The following is a 14182-nucleotide window of genomic DNA, read 5'->3' as shown; positions in this document are numbered from 1 at the left end:
TCCAGAAAACAAATTTCAGTATCTTCTTCAGCCATACAGCTAAAGAGAAGGTTGACTGGATTTAAGATATCAGAATTTATCTTGCTGAACTGGAGACCACCTCATACCTCATATGCAGTGTATGTAGTCGTGGATAAATAAATATATTTGCAGTCTGTCCCTGAGGAAATAATACATTCAATTAAATAAGCTTGCAATTTCCAAATATATCAATTGGGTATGAAGTACAAAGTAATACTGGTATCTACCGCTTTCTTGGATCTGGAAATCTCAAGTGGATTGTGAATTAATTCCATGATGTTATTCTGTAGTCAGCTCTAAGAATTAGACATGGTGGAGTATGCCTGTGCTCCAGCTTTCCCCCCAGAGCCAAGCAATTCTCTCTGTCCAACTGGAGACCAAAAAAAAAAAAAAAAAAAAAAAAAAAAAAGACACTCCTTATAAAATTCTCCATCACAGGAGCTGGGGAGATGCCTCAGTTGGCAAACTGCTACATTCAAAGCATGAGGTCTTGAGTTCAGATCTCCAGCACCCATGGAAAAGCCAACTGTAGTACAAATGTCTATCTATAAACCTAGAAATGAGTGGGTGGACACAGATGGATCCAGGGCTGGCTGGCAAGGCAGTTTAGCTGAAATATCTACCTCCAAGTTCAGTGAGAGCCCCTGCCTATAAAATAAGATAGAATGTTACAAAGTAGGATATCCTATGTAGACCTCTATCCTCCACATGTTCAAGCAAGGGTGAGTGCATCCTAAATGCCCTACCCCTGAGATATGGTGGCTTATACCTATAATTCCATCACTTAGGAGGCTGAATCAGGAAGAGTGTACATTTAAGGCAAGTCTGAACTACACATTGAGTTATAGCTCCAGCCTGTGCTACAGTGAGATGCTACCTTATAAAAACAAGGAAAATTAATAAAAATAAATAAATAAAACTAATGCTTCAGCAGTTTGTCAAGAGGGTAGAAGATAAGCATCCATAGAATCACAAGAACATTTGCTGTGTGTGGGGGGGGGTGTGTGTGTGTATGTACATGTGCATACACACACAGGCACATACAGAATTTGTGAAAATGTCTTTTGGAGGAGAGATGGGACATCAGAAGACCTGGAGCTGAAGTTATACAGATACCAAACTCTGGTCCTTTGCAAGAACATCAGGCACTCTTAATTGCTGAGCCATCTCTCCAGCCCCAGGTCCTTTCAATTCCATGTCTTCACAGTAATCTATGAAGCTCTTTGCGTGCAAAGACAACACATTCAGGGTCTGGGTGAGGGGACTGGTGCAGTTGGGGGGGGGTGATCAGAGGAGATGCAGTCACATGTCAGGGGACATTCAAAGGACCTCATTCATTCAAAACCCACATAAATTCCTTCAGAACTAAACAACACTTTATAAAAATGTAATGCCTAAGGAAACTCTTAAATGCAGATGGTGACTTTGTTGTTTACATAACAAACTTTATAAATTCCTTAAGAAGTTACAATCAACACTTTATAAAATTATAAGCCGTAGGAAAAGAGCAAGGAGAAATTCTTCAATACAGGTGGTGCTGAGAACAAAACACTTGCTTTCAAAGGCACTTTAGAAAAGGAATTCAAAGCAACAGTCCAGGGATTTAATGTGAATTAGCACAGACTAACTAAAGCAGGGCTGCAAACACAAGAGTTACTAATTGACACCTGAATTAAAAGATTAAAATCAATACTCTCCTGCAGACACCAACACCCCCAGTACTTATGGGTGAGATCTAAGTCACACTTGTGGATTTTGCAGGTGTTTTCCTCTTTTAAAGAGAACTCTTTATCCCTTTATTCTGAAGTTACAATTAAACTTCCCTGCATGTCCTCAACAAGTTAAAGCAGTTATTATTATGCTATGTTGCCAATACAGACATGGCCTGGGTAACTACAAATGGCCCAGGAGGAGGCACTGATTTCTCAGGACCCCTCCAGCAGCATTTCTGCTGTAGTATGTCCCTCTACTCACTGTGCAAAGCTGGCTGGCTAAACCTGCATGCCATGTTGCTCACTAATCAGAGCAAATGGTCACCTCTTAGCTGCCTATAATCCCCAGGGCTGTCTGTGGAATTTTCCATCTCTCAATTTCCTTGTAAAAAAGGCATATCAGCAATATAGACTTCTAGTCTACCCCAGGCTTAAACTCTCAGCTCCAGCATCTGTACCAACTCTGCTTTGTAAACTTTAACACCAATCTCTGCTCTGCCAGTAGAGCCAGCTTTCCAAGCACAGGCTGATCCACAACCCTAAAGCCTTTCTGTCCCAGAATCTTAATTTGATGTTGATCACTGACTACAAGATGTCTTTAGCTAAGTTCAAGTCCATCCTGCTACAACCAATGTTCCTGATACTACATAAAAATCTCTGTGGCTCAGGGGACTCTGCATAGAGATTAGTCACTTATCTCATTGCTTATCATGTACAATTGTCTGGTGAGAAACAATCAATGGCTGTCTGCCCTTAGAAACAAAACATGCAGAGAGGTGCTTCTTCTGAATGGATCTCAACTTTTCCTTGCAGCCCTTAAGTCCACTTTCTTAAGATCATTTGTGTGGGGGCTGGAGAGATGGCTCAGAGGTTAAGAGCACTGGCTGCTTTTCCAGAGGTCCTGAGTTCAATTCCCAGCAACCACATGGTGGCTCACAACCATCTGTTATGAGATCTGGTGCCCTCTTCTGGTGTGCAGATATACATGGAAGCAGAATGTTGTATACATAATAAATAAAATCTTTAAAAAAAATGATCATTTGTGTGTGTAGTTAGGAAGGAGTATGTGTTCTCTCTCTCTCTCTCTCTCTCTCTCTCTCTCTCTCTCTCTCTCTCTCCTCTCTCTCTCTCTCTCTCTGTGTGTGTGTGTGTGTGTGTGTGTGTGTGTGTGTGTGTGTACACTCCAGAAGTCAACACTGGCTATCTTTCCTCAATCACTCTCCAACTTTATTTTTTTCCAGAGTCTCTCACTGAACCTGGGGCTAATCAATTCATCAAGTGGCTGACTAGTCAATGAGCTCCAGGGATCCATCTGTCCTGTGCCCCCACATTTACCCCTTCCTACCCCCAGCACTGGCGTTAGAGGCATACTCCACCACACCAGGTTCTTTACGTAGATGCTGAGGATCCCAAGAATGGAAACTGGGATCCTCAGCACCTATGGAGAGAACCAGGCACGCTTGTCCGGCAAGCACTTTACAGACTGACCATTTCTTCAGCCCTAAGACCACCTTTGAATTAACCTCTAAAGCAAATAAAGAAACAAACAAAATTCTCCATCTATAAACATGCAGAAACCCTGCCAATTTGAAATAGCTAGGCCAACATAATGATGATTTAAAAGACCCAAGACAAAATGCATGTAAGAATAAGAGTTTAATCAAATCTACCATCTCTAGTATTTGCCACTTCCTACACTATAAACTTTATTTTAAAAATAGGGGTATGTTTTTAAGTAAATTTCAGCTTGCACTGAAAATTCTAGCCATTAGAGAAGCTGAAAACAACAAAAGAGGTTGTATTATATATGCAATACTTTTTGGTGAATGCCAGACTCTCTTGTTTATGATATGTGGTTCATTCCAGAAAGACCTAAGTGAATATCTATCAAATTAGATAAAGAAGCAAAAATAAGCTAGATTATTTCCTGACATCCATCCCAGTTTTAAGCTCTATCATTCATTCGTTAGGGGAACACAGAGTAGACCACTAGATGTCACATAGAACATATATATGTGCATGAAGACAGACATGCAAATACTACGCAGCAAAGAAAAAGAGGACTATGATAGAAAAAGTCCAACTAACAAAGAAATAGGTTTAGAAGAGTTTGCACTCATATTCTTCTACTTGTAACTTATAAAACTAAATATCCCATGATCGATATGTTCAAATACCTGTAAGGGTGAATATGAAAGAAGGGTTGGGGACATGGCTCAGTGAGTAAAGTGCCTATTGTGTCATCATGAGGACCTGAGTTTGAATCCTCAGAACCTATAGAAAGTCTGGGTGCCACACAGTACATATGTAACTTTAGAGCTAGTGGGGTGGAGACAGGTGGAACTCTCGGAGCTCACTGGCCAGTCAGTCTAGTGAGCACTGAGTTCAATGAGAGACCATGTCTCAAAAACTAAGATGAAGAGCAATAGAGGAGAGCACTAGAAGTCAACTTCTGGTCTCCACATGCATGAGCACACACATACACACACACACACACACACACACACACACACACACACACACACACACAAACACAGAGCGGGGAGATTAATTAAGTATATTTTAAAAATTAACAATTAGTAAGAAAAACTTCCTGTGTCCTGTAGGCTCTCTAAAACTTTTAAAAGCTATTTATTGCCAAGTTGAAAAGTGACATATATTCACTGCTTATGCACAATAACCTCTACTGACTTAGGGGAAAATGTATAACGGAAAGAATTCTGGTATTAAAATGGTCCCACAAAATATTAATATACATCCAGCCGCAGTCTTCATCAAGTTTTTTCAGGGCAAAATTACATATAGCTCAGGCTGAAGTCCAACACCCTATGTAGCAGGGTATGTCCTTGAACTTCTAATCTACCTGCCTCCACCTCTCAAATGCTGGGATGATGAGTGTGTACCACTCCACCAAGTTTGTGTTGGGAATCAAACCCAGGGCCTCATTAATGCAAGGCAAGCACTTTCCAAACTGAGCTACAGCCCCAGCCCCTCATCAATAATGAATAAACCTTTTCTTCGTATGCTGGTTCATCGAGTAAGGAATACTAAAGGAATGTGTGCAGCAAAATGCCTTTGGTGCTTCATCAATCACCCCTCATCGATACCTATTTCCTGCCACCATTATCAGTGTTAACGATGACAAGCTAATCTCATCAGTGACTCCACATCAGTCTCCATCTGTCAGTGGTACTCTATGTTAAGCACTCAGCTACAATGAATGACAAACAGGGCAGACAATGCGGTTCTGACATTGACAGGCTTGAGATTCAGTTTGCTAAATATCCAAGCTGTGACAAACATGAAGTGGTACTCTGGAGGAATAGGTCTGAACAAACCTCTACATTTGGTGTTTTGGCTTTTCAGTACAGACTGGAGCTCCTTTTCCTCTCAGAAGCAGAGGTTGGAAATCCATCACTATCAAACATGGGGTAGTAGCTCACAAGTTGTCACCCATTGCTGTAGACATCAGCATATGGTAACATCTTCCTTTTGAAAGTGGCTGCCACACCCAGAAAAGGGTAACATGTGACTTTTGAGGAATCGAACATAGCTTCTGACAGAGAGTCAACTGTGAAGTTGGAGAGCCAAACTCCTGGCAGCATTGATCAAGCTTTGGGTTGAATAACGAAGATCTTCACAAACACACAAATTACTATGATTAGTAGTCTGTGGAAGGTGATGGGGATAAAAAGAAAATGGAAAACAAGAAAGGCTGTGCATGCCTCTCGTGTCTACTTGACCTTGAACATTCATTGTGCACACATTTACTGTAGAGTCCTGGGGAAATTGCAAGTCATACTCTTAAAATGGAGCATGTGACTACTTCAGATTCTCCATCTCTACTTCACTAGATAAATAGATCCCATGTGACACAAACTCATGCAGAATGTGGCACAGAGGAAAATGAGTTCAAACTACTACCACAAAACAATTTAAATGTACTTGATGAGGATGTCAATGTAAAAAGGCAGGACAATCTTCCCTGTACACAACCAAATTCCAAGCCTAACTTTCTTATTATCTTGCAATAACTCTAGTAATGGTTAGATCTTTGGTTCTTCATTTCTGTTTATGTTGATATGAAATAAAACAAAAAGTAACTAGGTAAATTATATACCCCTTCTTTGAAGTCCTTAAATCATTAGTCTATTGTGCTTACACAAAAGTACAGCAGAGGGTGGCTGGAGAGATGGCTCACAGTTACGAGCACTTGTTGTTTGGTTATGAGGGCTAGAGTGAAATAGTAACATCCACATAACAAACCGGCATCCCACATTCTCCTGTGACCCCAGATCCAAGGTAGGGAGGTAGGACAGAGACAAAAGGAACCTTGGGGCTCACTGGCTTCCAGCTTTGCCTAAGAAAATGCAAAACCCAGGTTCGAAAGAAGAGAGACCTTGCCTTGAAGGAATAGGATGAGAACAGAGAAAGACTCTCACACACACAGTGCACACAGGTACATATACACAGAAAATAATAAATAAGTGTTGCAGTGCACAATATTAATCTCTTTAGTTTTTGGTCTATTGGGAAATTAAATATCACATAGGTTTCTTTTCAAGTCCTTAATAACTTGTATAATTTCTAAGAATAGGCTTCAGTAAAATTAAAGGAAGGTTTTAATTAGTACTACATTCAAATTGCTATATAATGAACTCTGGTAACTTTTATTCACATCAGCATATGTCACACTTTTTTTAAAAAGCCATTTGTTTCATAGTGTTCCTTTTTTGTTTGAAGAATGGCTAAATGCTCATGTACTCATTAGAAAATGACTCACATAATATTAATTTCATCAAGAAATGACATTGGAATGCCAGCATTTATTAAATCAATAGTATTATTATGTTTCAACTCCATCATACTGATTTGAATTTAGCCAGTGAAATATTTATAACAAAAATGTAATGAAAAAATCTATACTCTTAACAGCGATAAGCTTTTCCATTTTATGCTCACCGCTGTAAAAAGCAATTTTTATCTCCGAGTGGTGCATTCAATCAAGTTAAAAAATAGTAAGAAGAAAGGAAGTATTACATATGCCAACCTGGACTACACAACTCATAAAAGGTGATTATGTCAGGACTATTTCATGGTTAGGTCTGAAACTGACACTAAATTCTTTTGTAAAGAAAAATATGGCATTAGGAATATCTTCCACCGATTAATACCTAGCAACACAAAAAACATGGGCAAGTAGAAAGACATCTCCTCTTTCTTATAGCACCAGAGGGAAAAACTCAGGGGATGAGGTGATGGCTCAGAGGATAAAAGGCAATAATGAAGATCTGAGTTCAAATCTCCTAACACCTTTGTAAAAACCCAAGGTTAGCAGCACATATGAGTAACCCCAGTGCTAGGAGGCCTGAAACAGGTGGCTCCCAGGAACTCCCTGGAAAGTAAGTCCTAGGCTTAGTGAGAAGCCCTCTTTTAATAACTAAGGAGAGCTGGGCAGTGGTGGTGCATGCCTTTAATCCCAGCACTCGGAAGGCAGAGGCAGGCAGATCTCTGTGAGTTCGAGGCCAGCCTGGTCTACAGAGCGAGTTCCAGGACAGCCCCCAAAACAAAATAGAAAAACTCTGTCTCCAAAAACAAAACAAAACAAACAAACAAACAACAAAAAAACAACTAAGGAGAGTGATAAAGGCAGCATTCAGCACATCCTCTGGCTTTTATAATTGCATGCACAGTAGACCATAATTCAATACACATGTGCATATATTCATGTACATGCACAAGCATACACACACAAAACAAATAAACAAAACACACCTAGTGTCCAATTTATATGCATAAGTAAACATTTTCTTTTGTCATTTTCTTTCTCCAACTTCATTAACTCACTTCCAACAGGCCAAAAGGCCTTTTTAATTCCCGAGTTAATGCTCTGGGCAGTACGGGCTGAAAAGGAAGAAGACTGAGGAAGGCAGCCCTATTGGCCTCTCATCCACCCTAACCACCCTAGAGGACACAATTAGCCAGAAGCACTCTGATAGCTGGAAACCCTAAATGCAATTCCACTGTTGCCATGGAAACAGGAGACAAATCCTGAACTGTCTCTCTATAGAGACACCACTTTTCACAGAGACAGAAGTTAACAAGAAACAATGCTCCACCCAGCTGACTGACAGTTCCAACTTTTCATGACAAGTCACTGCTACACAGGGAGCAAGCCTCTAGCTGATGCTCTGCATGCTGGGAAGACTGCAAACTACAAGGTCCCAACAGCCAATCAGTCAGTTCCAAGGTCCAATCAGAGGTCACAACCACTCCTTGGCATCCTTCCTCATGTCACAAAATAATCGTTCCTTAGGTAAGAATTTCTCAAACGTGATGATGCTGACATTGGGGACCATGTTATTCCTTGTAGGGAAATGCCCCGTCGACTGAAGAATATTTTGCCAAATATTTGGCACACTAGATGCCAATTATACAGGACCCCTTACTGTGACAATCAAAACATCTCCAGATACTGTCTCATGCTCTTTGCTGAGCCACACTACCCCCCCACCCCCCTGTCCACTGCCGTTCAGTAAGGAACCACTGACTGGGTGGAGAGAGGTCAGATGTTTAACAAGACACCTGAAGTATAGTCTGCTTTCTTGTCAGATTCTCTCACCTAATGCTTCTTCCTTCCCCTCCAGCATTAACTTATCATTGAAGCCCAGAGTCCTACTTGCTCAAGAGACACAAAGACCATTTCTTGTAGCACTGACCCACTTTAATGCTCCCTCAATAAGAAATCTTTCATTACCTGCCATTCTACTGTCATCACTCTGGGTACCTAGTGTGTAATGTTAGAAGATGCTGTTGTAAATAAAGGGCATAACCACAAGCATGCCATTATTCTGAGCATGATACGGTATTAAGGGATAGTGTTATAAATATGTGAGCAATTAATGATGGCAGAGGCTCGAGTGCTTGTTATCATACATGATTCTCATGGCATCAATCGTGCTGTGGGATGAATGGGAAATGACACACGTGCTCATGCCTCTGAGCACTTGGTACTCAACAGTTAGTGACAGTCACCAAAACCAACTCAGGAGTTCTCACTGAAAAAGGACTATTAGCCTTAAAATAAGTTATAAAATAAGTTATAAAATTTATTTATAAAATAAAATAAAACAACCACTGGGCGTTGGTGGTGCACGCCTTTAATCTCAGCCCTCAGGATGCAGAGGCAGGCAGATCTCTGTGATTTCAAAGACAGCCCGGTCTACAGAGTGAATGCCAAGATAGGCTCCAAAGCTATACAGAGAAACCCTGTCTTGAAAAAGAAAAAATAAAATAAATAAATAAATAAATAAATAAATAAATAAACAATTGAAATGTGATACAATAAGCCCTTTGAAATGCATCTAATAGAGATTTAGTCCTGGCACTCCCAGCACACCACAAAACCATTGCATTAAGTGAATGCTAACATCATCCTGCTTTCTCTGCACCAACAACAAGAACTAAAGCCACTACGGAGTGACAGCTCCCAGATAGACAATGGAGAGTTGACACTATGCCTCCATTTTCAGCGTTTAAAATTAAAAAGGAAGTTACTATATAACAGACTGCAGAGCAGCATGTAACCCCCAACTCTTGAAGTAAACTCAACATGTGTGTCTTGTGACTTTTATATTACATCTCTTGTTTGACCAGAGTTGCCCTTTTATTTCATCTATGATTTTTTTTCCAATACTCATAAAAAACGGTAAGGCCCTTGTGGTTCATTCTTGTTCTGAAATTCATGTTTGGGCTCAAGAACCCGGAGAACACAAAGAATTATCACAAGCAAGCTCTGCTTCTTGTTTCCGTGTGGGTTGAGGAGGTGTACATGTTTGTGTGATGTATAAATTCATGTGCATACATGTGCAACATGTGTGGAAACCAGGGGCCATATTAGGCTTCTTCTTTAACTGCTCTCTGCCTAGTTTGTTTCTTTTTTGTTTTTAAAGATAGTCTTTCACTAAACATGGAGCTCGCAGACTGGTGAGACTGACTAACCAGTGAGCTCCAGAGACTCCAGAGATCTGCCTGTCTCCGATGCATCACACACATACACACACACACACACACACACACACACACACACACACACACACACAGACCTGTATGCAGGTCTGAAATAAACCTATGGAATAGTTCCTCAGGCACTTTGTATTTTTCTTTTCTTCATTTCTATTATTTTTTTGACAGACACCTGGCCAGTGAGCCCCAGAAGCCCAAAAGTCTCCTCCCCAAGACTGGGATTCAAAAGCTTGCCCCATGTCTCCCAGCTCTTTCAGGTGATACAGCAAAGTACTTACCAAAGGTGCCCTCTGCCCTACAATATGAACAAATTCTTAGGAAAGTCTATGCATGGAAACTTTTTATAAATAAAAACTAATGACCTCAACTAGTCCTCTCCCAGCTACCCTTTGCTCTGTTTATGAAACGTAACAAATACTCAAGGTAAACACTAAGAACAGATTAGAGGCACCTTATGCCTGCACACCAAACTAGACCAGCCACTACTGCAACTCTTTATTTACAGACTGCAAAGGTGAAAAGTGCATTTAACCCCCACAGTTACCTAGGTGTACTTTTGCATCTACTTAACAGCTCTTTGAGTCAAATATGACAGAGAAGGAACCATGTAAGGACACCAACAGACAAAGAATCTTATTGCTGTCTTATGATGAACCACCCATATAATAGTGCCCCAAATGATCCTAATCATGGACCTGAAAATGTCCTGTAGCCTAGGGACATTGTAGGCAGTATAATGTCATAAGGCGGTGACCCCATGTAAACAACCCTACTGTAGCTCCAGTCATAAGGAAATACTGGGCATTTCATCAAACGCCACATTGAAAACAAGACAATGGAATGAAAGACTGTGTCATGAGTTTATAGTTTTTCTATACTATACTTTATTGCTATTTTAAAGCATAGCCTTCTATTTATTAAAAACGGGATACTGTAACACTGTGTGTTACAGCAGCAGCAGCCTCACGAGTCTCCTGTTTACCACACATTCCGATTGTGTGCATGAAAAAGGCTGTGTCAAGTGACCTACACCATCTGGGATTCTCAAAGAACATTCTGTGCTGTTCACACAGTGTCAAGCCTACTGGAGGATGTCTATTTCAGAAGACACCTCCACTGTTAAACAATGCACGACTGTACTCAGACCAGATATACTTTGTCTTCAGAAAGGGTTTCGTGTGTCCTAGGCTGATCTCAAGCCTGCTATGTTGGCCAAAGCTGGTCTAGATGCTCCTGGTTCCACTCTAAATAGCTGAGGTCGCAAGTGTGTCATACCACACTACTTTATGTGGTGGTGGGAATCAAATCCAGGACTTTGTGAATGCTAGACAAGCATTCTACCAACCTAGCCATGTTCCAAGTTTCCGGCTGTACTTTTGTACTTCTGATCTTTGACTTTTGAAGTAAAAACTTGCCATCCTGATCTCTATGATAGCCACAGATATTGTAAGAAATTGGGCAGAGAAGCAATAATGAAGGCCATCAAAGATCAAGGTTCCCAGGTCCATGTCACTTAAGACAAACCTCTCCTGAGCTTCAATAAAGAAGAATATAGAAGCACAAGTCCTCACTGTTCAACCATGTCTCAACTGTTCAGTGGTAACACCAGCTACCTGAGGAAGGCAGGAGTCAGGTCAGGGTGAGAAAGAAAGCCCCGCACAGAAAATAAGCAGACTAGAATCAGAACCCATCATTGAAAAACCACCTCTGTCAGTGCTTTCCTCCAGCACATTGTGTTTCCAGTATCTGCTTAATGAGGAAACAGAATCTGTGTAACAAGGAACATACAACATCATATATCACCCAATGGAAGTTCATAGGTCCAAGGATCAGAGAACTGGGAGGAATGGGGAAGCGTCTGAATGGGTGAAGTGCTCATGGTAGAAGCATGAGGCCCTGAGTTTCATCCCTCAAAGTCCTCCCCACCACACACACATGTACATGCATGCAGGTGCACACACACTTGGCAGAGCAGCATGTGCTTAAAATCCATGTTCTGGGGAGGCAGAGGCAGGTGAAGCCCTGCATCTCACTGGCCACCAAGAATTCATGAGCTCCAGGTTCAGTGTGAGACCCTGTCTCAAAAATCAAGGAGAAAAGTAACTGAAGAACAAACAAAACATTGACCTCTGACCTCCTTACATGCACATATAAACATGCTTTTGTCTGCACACACAGACATGGAGCCACATGGGAACACACACACACACACACACACACACACACACACACACACACACACACACACACACACACACACACATGAAGAGATTATAGAAGAGGCCTTAAATTTTAAAATAAAACTATACACACTATGTGTGAGTCAATGAAGCCAACTCTGAGCTTTGTCAACAAGAGACCAAGCCCTTGGCATTTTAAGTGTGTGAGTACTAAGATTTCCTGGCATTCAGATTCTGATCATCAAGAAGAGACACTTTCTTAATTTTGGTCCATCCCTAGCATCTTTCTAGCTGTTCTCAGTTCTTTCCAGTTCCTAGCCAAGAACAGACCCGGGTATTTTCATTTGATTATTAACCGGCCACGCCTGTGACTTCATGGCAATGACCATCCTTTTCTATTCTTCTAAGGGGAAAACTATTTTATTTCCACAGACTAGGAATGTGGGAAGTGCTGTTTCTGATTTATCTTCTGGGTGTACATATGACCTACCAGGGAAACTTTGATTACTCCACATTTGCCACAGAGGTAGGATGCAATTTCCAGAGAGGACAGATATGAAAAGCAATAGTGATTACAGAAGGTTGGACCCAGCAAGTAGGGCTGCATTCATTATTGACCAGCTCTTACTTTTTTAGGCTTTGTTGGCTCTATTTTGAAAGCAAGTACCCACAAATCTTTTAATGATATGTGTATTTCAATACATTTTATCTTTCTACATTAATATAATTGCATCCTGTCTCTCTTCCCTTTGTCCTCTTCAAACGCTCCCACATACCCTACCTGGACCCTACCCTCCTTCTTTGCAGACACCAAACTGGAAAACTGAAACAACAAACACTATTAACCACAAAGTTGGATGGACATGTTCAGCAGAGCTTCACTGTTTGATGGCCGAAATGAGCTCTGAGGAAAACATCTTAATAGTTCTTTTTAAAAGACAAACTGGCCCAAATGACAGAGGATATGTTAGTTAATTAAATGGGGAGGGGGGATTAATGTTGAGGCTGCAAACAGGTGAGTGTTTTCTAGCACGGAAGTTTGTGTCCACATATAAAGGTATCTCTAATAGAGTCCTAGCAGGAATTACCCAGAGGGTAAAGCAGACAAATGTGCTCCAAGTAAGAACCATGTGAACATGCAACATGGTCCCCAATGCCATTACCGTTGCTGTTTCTTTTTGAGGCAGAGACTCAGGTAGTCCAGGATAACCTCAACCTCCCTCTGTTCTCCTGCCTCTCCCACCAGAGTGCTGGGATTACAGTCATGTGCTATCACATCAAGTGTATCCAGTGCTGGAGAGCAATCCAAGGGCTTCGCACATGCTAGGCAAGCCCACAACTGAGCCACATCTCCATCTCTGGCCCTTCTCTGTCACTTTTAAAGAATAAGTTACTTCCAGAATAGGAACATTTTACTAAACCTTTTAAAGCACTAAATCCTTAGGCGGGCTGTCAGGGAGAAATCCTTATTTATTTCCCAATAAAACACATTTTCTAATGTCCCTCAGTTTTTTATTTTAACGTAGGACATTAACTACTCATTTTTCAACTGAGCTTACATGTTGAGGATTGTCAGTCAAAATTTCTTCAGAACAGCACAATCTCAAAGTTGTTTGGTATTTTGTCTCAGGTTCAGGTGAACAGCAAAAAGCTTACTGCTGAGCTCCAAGGCAGAGGGAAAACTGAGCCCATGAACATGCCTGACTGCATGAAGAGACACAGCCTGTGAACACATCGCCCAAAGAAAGGAGCTGCACATAATGAGATTCATTCCATCAAAATGCCTACTTTATCTAAAGTGTAAAAATAATAAAAAGAATTGCCTGGAAATACTGCTCATATCTGGCCATTAAATGTGCTTAGCTTTGACTTCTGTCTCATAACCACAGAACACTATGGCAATTTTCTATAACAACATGCATCCCAGATGAGTTGCTGCTGAATTCAAACATATATTCCTGGTGCTATAATGACAGAAATAGAAATGAAGTCTGCTCGCTGAGAAACACTGATCATAACTGGGAAAATACATAGCTGTAGATATATATGTATCATCATTATATGTCTATGAGAATTAATCAGGGCTGGAAAGATGGTTCAGCTGATAAAGTGTTTGCTGTGTGGCCATGAGGACTTGAGTCTGGATCCCTAGAACTTGTGTAAAGACATGGCAGCTTGTGCCTGTAGGAGCAGAAACAGAAAGATGGCTAGAGCCCGTTGGCCAGCCACTCTTGCCAAATTCCT

At 41.0% G+C, this 14182-nt stretch overlaps 1 protein-coding gene across 7 annotated transcripts in view; it reads right to left on the bottom strand.

Moving 5' to 3' along the window:
* The window catches only part of Sfmbt2 (Scm like with four mbt domains 2), a 192298-nt gene that overhangs the window by 85403 nt on the left and 92713 nt on the right, over window positions 1-14182 (bottom strand). The window lies entirely within an intron of this gene.

This window comes from Cricetulus griseus, chromosome 3, assembly GCF_003668045.3.
Source record: "Cricetulus griseus strain 17A/GY chromosome 3, alternate assembly CriGri-PICRH-1.0, whole genome shotgun sequence".
Classification (NCBI taxonomy): Eukaryota; Metazoa; Chordata; class Mammalia; order Rodentia; family Cricetidae; genus Cricetulus; species Cricetulus griseus.
The sequence above is the reverse complement of the archived record's forward strand: the minus strand, read 5'-3'. Positions and strand labels throughout refer to the sequence as shown.